The 6837-nt window shown below is 37.9% G+C and overlaps 1 long non-coding RNA gene across 1 annotated transcript; it reads left to right on the top strand.

Annotated features, from left to right (window-relative positions):
* The first annotated feature begins 5608 nt into the window (after positions 1-5608).
* Positions 5609-6029, top strand: LOC109183773. The gene is made up of 2 exons (XR_002054628.1): positions 5609-5785; positions 5869-6029. It is a non-coding gene; the product is annotated as an uncharacterized LOC109183773 (long non-coding RNA).
* The last annotated feature ends 808 nt before the right edge of the window (positions 6030-6837 follow it).

Below are 6837 nucleotides of genomic sequence, written 5' to 3'. Positions count from 1 at the left end.
CAAAACATGCTACGTTTCTAAGAGCTTTTCTAAGGTATTGGATGTGTATTTTAGCCTAAAAGTCTAATTTATAGAGAAAATTATCTTAAAAGCACGAAAGTATAAGGAAAGACCTTCCTAATTATATTTTATGTGTTTTTGAACATTTTAGGACACAAAACGTGGTAGAAATGCCAAAAGAAGCTAAGCTTAGGCAAACACGCTAACGGGGACCGAACACGTCAAGGCTACGCACGAAGAAGAGGGACGAAATGAGAATTATTTCCCATTCACGCCGTGAGAGCTGCGCGAATGGGATCTTAAAGAGGCCGAGAAGCTCAAACACGGAGGAAGTAATTCTCCATTCACGCTGGCGTCACGGCGTGACGCCATGCGTGAATGGGAGGCCGAAGGGCTGAAGACTATTTAAAGCTAAAATTTCATTTTGTGAGGGGATTCCAACTTTTGTTAGAGAGATTTTCACAAGTTACAATAGATTTTAGAGAGAGGTTAGTAGGGTTAGAATCGGTTTCTAGAGAGATTTAGATCTACATTAGCAAACTCCTTGTATTGCTAGATTTTGCAAAGGAGTATTGAAGATTGAAAGCAATTGGCTAGTAGATCTTCATCAACGATTTGTATTTGCTGGATCTAAACAATTTGGGGGAAAATCTATTTTGTGATTTCTTGTTATATCTCTTTTTGCCCCTTGATTGTTGAGATCTTAATTAATCATGTTTGGCTAAATCTAGTGGCTAGGGTTGAGGTGTAAATTGTTGTTTGGATGATGCTTTGATTTTCTTGTCTGGTGATGTTTGATTGATTGTTGACTATGTGGATGTCTTGTTGTTGAGGATGGTCTTTGTGACATTCATGGAGTGGGCCCCAACTCCTCGGATGGTGTTGGAAACCTAGGGCAAGAGATTGCTAGATCCGGGTAGCCTTGATCCTCTTCATTTCCCCGTCTTCGATCCGAGAGGGCAAGACTTGGAAAGAAGTGAGGGCAAAGTGTTTGTTTAAATGCCCCGTAGAGAGCAAGAGTTCATACGGGCGGCTTTAGACCATTTCGGATAGCGCACTAGCTATCCACTTCTCTTGACTTGTAGCGCATAATAAAATCACCACAAGCCTACCCTTGCGGGATTGACCAATCCCACAACACAATTGAAACTCAATCCTACCCGCTTTTCTCTCTCTGAGTAAATTCCTATTTCCCGATCTACCTTTCTTAGTTTCAAGTTCTTTTCTAATTCCCTTTCAAACCAACAACATCAATCCACCTTCCCGAATTGAGCCTTCAAGTGTCTAGCCTGCCTTACCTTTTCTTAATCCCAACTTCCAATTTGTCATTCGTCGAGGGAGCGACACTCGGGGTGGTTCTAACTCCCCATTTTTCCATCTATTCATAACAATCTCAATCACACACAACTTCAATCTTTTGACCACGCTTTCAAGAACCACAACAATAAGCGGAGAGATCACGGTTAAAATGGAGCCGTTGCCGGGAATGGCAAACGGTAACTTGAGGTTGTGAGGAGTAAGGAAGTACAACCTTGAAGCTTGATTCAAAACCTTTTTCTCTTTTCTTTCACTTTTACCCAACAATGTAGCTACTTTTAGCTACATTGCTTTCAAAATCAAATCAGAAGTTGATGCACACCAGATCACACGGAGCAGAAGTTTTGTTCCCGTTAAATCCAGAGATTCAAAGAACTTCGAAGAGAAGGCTAAGAGCCGAAACAAATCAGGAAATACCAAGAAATATGGTATCCACAAGTACGGATTCCAACCAACCACAGCCAGGAGTGAACATCTTTGAAGGTTCTCCACCGATAGAACATTTGAACTATAACATAAGAGTTAATGAAGAAGCACCAGGATATGTGGACGGTCGGAATAAAGCTGAGCAACCAGGAGAAAGACATATGAGAACAATCGCGGAGTATATGACTCCCGAGTTCTCTATGCACAATTCAATCTATATCCAGCCCATGGAGGGGATTAATTTGACTATCCCTCTGTCTGTTATCAACATGATCAAGAGCAATCCATTTAGTGGATTACCATCGAAAGATCCACACACCCACATGACAAGATTTGTAAGAGCCTGTAGTATGTTTAGACCCAATGGAGTTCCAGAGGGCGTAATTCGCCTTACTTTGTTTCCCTTCTTTGTTATTGGAGAAGCCAAAACCTGGTTGGATTCACAAGATAATGAACACTTTACTTCTTGGGGACAGTTGCATCGAGAGTTCATGAACGAATTCTTCCCCCTCACCAAAACAATGAAAGTGCGCAAAAAAATGTAAGAATTTAAACAGGGAGCATCTGAATCATTGGGTGAGGCGTGGAGAAGATTTAAGACTTTAAGAAGGCAATGGCCTCACGATCTACTGCACCCCTGGGACGTGATTAGTTCTTTTTATGGAGGTCTAAACGATGAGAGTAAAATGCTTTTGGACTCATCCTCAAGTGGAGCATTTGTGTCGTCACCGCCCGCCGACTCTGAAGCCTTAATCAAAAAAATTTCCTCTAATACCACATTTTTTGGTACAATAGAAGAAACACCAAGTCAGGGATATATGAAGTATCTGGGAATGTAGCCCAAGATGCAAAAGTGGAGCCTATGAGTCATGAGATCAAGAAACTGCAGGAAATGAATCAAAAGATGGAAACTAAAAGAAAACCATGCATGGCCCTTGCGTTGTATTGCAATGTTTGCGCGGGGCCACATGACACGGCAATATGCACTTCATCGACTGAATCTGGAAATGCGAATGAAATTGCATATGTTCAAGGGCAACAAGACAATAACTATCAGAATAATCCTAGGGGAGGGAGTTATGGTTGGAAACCTACACAAGGATGGAACCAAGGAGGACAATCGTCAGGGAGACCACAGAATGCACAAGGCAGCAAACCTGCCTATGGTCAGAATAGAGATAGAGGCTCAATCACCTATAGCCCACAAGCAGGAGTAAACAATAATGCTCTCTATCGACCACCTCATGTCCCCCAAAATGATTTGAGACCTTACCAACCATATTTGAGAGAGATGGATGAAAAATTAAACTGGACAATTCAAGAAATTAAAAGTGATAGGATTCAGCTAAAACAAGAAATCACACAGGAATATCGACAAAACATGACAACTATGAGATAAGAAACACAAACTTCTTTCAAGAAAATGGAGATTCAGATTGCCCAACTGGTTAAACTGGAAACTAAAAGACCCTCGGGGTCGTTACCTAGTACGACGGAGAACAACCCGAAGGAGGGAGTGAATGCTATATCAGTTCATCAAGAATTTGAACCCGATATGGTTGTCGTGGAAACACAAAGAACAATGCGAGGACACAAAGGAAAAGAAGTCTTGAAATCTGATGTCACGATGGACACAAAAACCAATGCAAGGACGGTGACGTCTCGTTACCGCCCGCAAGCCTTAAAACAGACGGTAAATATGGCTGAACTTGAGCAACGAGGTAAATTTAATGCTTTGCTTAGGAAATTGTATGTTAACATGCACTACAAGAAAAATGCACATAGACAACGGTTATTAACCGTTGTCGTAGGGGTATAATTTCTGTTGTTGAAGCCAGTGTTGTTGTAAGTCCCGCGCATAGACAACGGTTTTTTAACCGTTGTCTTTTCTAGAAACAACAACGGTTTTTTAACCGTTGTCTATTCAGTGTTGTTGAAGCCGGTGTTGTTGTAAGTCACGCACATAGACAACGGTTAATAACCGTTGTCTTTTCTAGAAACGACAATGGTTTTTTAACCGTTGTCTATTAAGTGTTGTTGAAACCGGTATTGTTAAAAGTCACGCACATAGACAACGGTTATTAACCGTTGTCTTTTCTATAAACAACAACGGTTTTTTAACCGTTGTCTATTAAGTGTTGTTGAAGCCGGTGTTGTTAAAAGTCACGCACATAGACAACAGTTATTAACCGTTGTCTTTTCTACCAACGACAACGGTTTTTTAACCGTTGTCTATTAAGTGTTGTTGAAACCGGTGTTGTTAAAAGTCACGCACATAGACAACGGTTATAAACCGTTGTCTTTTTTACCAACAACAACGGTTTTTTAACCGTTGTCTATTAAGTGTTGTTGAAATCGGTGTTGTTAAAAGTCACGCACATAGACAACGGTTATTAACTGTTGTCTTTTCTACCAACGACAACGGTTTTTTAACCGTTGTCTTTTAAGCGTTGTTGAAACCAGTGTTGTTAAAAGTCACATACATAGACAACGGTTTTTAACTGTTGTCTTTTCTTTAAAAGACAACAGTTATAAATTGTTGTCTATTGTGTGTTGTTGAAATCGCTTTTGTCACACCCATAAACTGTTGTCTTTTGTAGAAAAGTCAACGGTTTCTAACTGTTGTCTATTGTAAAATAGACAACGGTTTTTAACCGTTTTTCAACTGCTTAAATTATAATCATATAAAAAAAAACAATTTATCCATTCACCATATGTTTCAAAGTGTAGTTACATAATTGTGCACAAGCTAATAAGGTTCAAAATAACAAGTCAAAAGACTTCCATGACCAATTCTAATTATCATCCAAGTCATAATACTACTACACAAAAAATAATTCCCCGAACCAATTCAAGTCCAAATAATCACAACGTTCTAATGACCAAATCATACCTACTCTATATGACTTGATAGAATATCGGCCCATTCAGAACGCACCATATCAATAACCGCTCTGTCATAATCAACTTGTTGAAACTACATGTAAAAAGTAAGAAAATAAATTAGTATAGATATAAATAATTTGCAATGAAATGCAAAATAAGTTAGGAGTAATTCGGAAAGCTCTCCAATCTGGAAGGTTATAGTACAGAAAAGCTAGATAGGAAACACTAAAATGGCAACTTGCTAGACAGGAAACTAAAATGGCATACTAGAGTCTATTCATGTAGAGTAAAATCAATGCATTGGCAATACAAATCTCTTCCTCAAGGCCCAAGCAAAACAAAACACATCCTCTATATAATGCCACTGCAACCAAGAACTTGACAATCTGGATTGATGAGAATCCTAATTTGCTCTTTAACTGTATGCAAATACTATCAAGTCAAATAGGCTCTATACCAAAGTTGGTTGACTTGTTTCTATATTCTGCCATATTTCCATGAAAAAGATCAAATCTTTGTAATTGAGTGTTTATAAGCCGGCCGGATTTTGACACTTAACACCAAACCACAAAGATTAAGCACACTTTAGTTTATAAGACAAACATGATTAAATAAAAGCTTCACATTATATTTCTGCCATAGCACCATACATTAAGATAAAATTAAGACTTCTTGAACGATACTACATTGAAGTGCAAAATCAAACCAACAAAGAGAACTATATTGCAGTAAAATACTTGGACTATACTATTTTGTGTACTTTGAACCTGCAGATATACTATTGTAGGTTTCCCTTAAGGAAAAGTTTCTTCTTGATGTGTCTTTGTAGATGATACTTATCCACTTCTACTGCTCCCAGTTACCCACTGATAGTTGATAAACAACAGGTTTTCTTATTACTGCCCTCAACTTAGTTAAGTGTTATCTACATTAGTTGAGATTATTCATTAAATACTTACTATGTTCTGTATAGGCGGTTTGTTTGGATGCTTGCAAGAAGCTCCATGAGATAGGAACATTTACTGATATGCTCTTGCCAGATAAGGGAAGTGGCACAGAATCTGAAAAGGTTGAGGAAAATGATGAAGGTGATCCCCTTCCTGGAACTGCCAGGCATAGGGAGTTTTATCCTGAAGGTGTAGCTGACATTCTCCGGGTTAGTTTCACTTAGTTTTGTTTTTTTGCTTTTTGCTTTTTGCTTTTTGTTTCTGTTTTTCCTTGTTTGACACTTCTGAACAGGTATTGGCCAAAATAATTAGGTGGTAGAAATTGAAGGGGAAGAAGAAAACCCCACAGGATCATTTTCTGATGCTCATGATGTGTGATGACTTAATAAGATCTATTGTAATTACTTGCAAAGCAGACACAATTGTCTATATAGTATTTTTCTTGTAGGTGAAGTCATTTTTTTCTAGTGAATTCTTTTTTTAGGTCCATGCAAATGAAATTAAATGTATTCCAAAGTTCCAAAGGGTCTAAAGTTGCAACTTGCAGCTCAATGACAAGTTTCTTATGCAGCACTTTGCACTTTGACAAATAAACAACTCGAATACAATGCGAAAAAAATCAAATATCACAGTTTGGTGCAGAGTTTAAATTACAAGGTTCTTTATTTTGTAGTTTAAATTTATTTGTTATAGTAAAAATCATTAAACAGATGATATGAAGAACAAAGTTGTCTCTCATTCTCAAAGACTTAAAGTGTATATATACACACGATGAAGCTAGAATAGGAAAGGAAGCACTAGCTCATGAAAAAAGGATTCGAAAAGAACTTGAGAAACAGGATCTTTTAAGGAGAAAGGTATATTTTTATGTTCCTTCAAACCTTTGGATTTTATTATTATTATTTTATTATTTATTATTATTATTATTATTTTTTTGCAACTACTTTCTGCAATTTTACTTTTGAAATCTGAAACAATTTTCTTTTCTCACTTAAGAGGGAAGAACAAGTGAAAAAGGAAATGGAAAGACTGGATCGTGAGAGAAGGAAAGAAGAACAAAGGCTAATGCGTGAACAACAGAGGAAGGAAGAGAGGTTTCAACGTGAGGAAAAGCGTGAAATGGAAACACGAGAGAAATTTTTGCAGAGAGAGCTTTTGAGGGTATGTTTGAGGGCGGTTTTATTTTAGTTTCTCTCCTTAAACTTCTGCTATATTCAGTGGCTGATAGCTACCATATTTCTTGTATATTGAGTCCAGGCTG

Source organism: Ipomoea nil, unplaced genomic scaffold (assembly GCF_001879475.1).
Source record: "Ipomoea nil cultivar Tokyo-kokei standard unplaced genomic scaffold, Asagao_1.1 scaffold1179, whole genome shotgun sequence".
NCBI classification, from domain to species: domain Eukaryota; kingdom Viridiplantae; phylum Streptophyta; class Magnoliopsida; order Solanales; family Convolvulaceae; genus Ipomoea; species Ipomoea nil.
The sequence above is the reverse complement of the archived record's forward strand: the minus strand, read 5'-3'. Positions and strand labels throughout refer to the sequence as shown.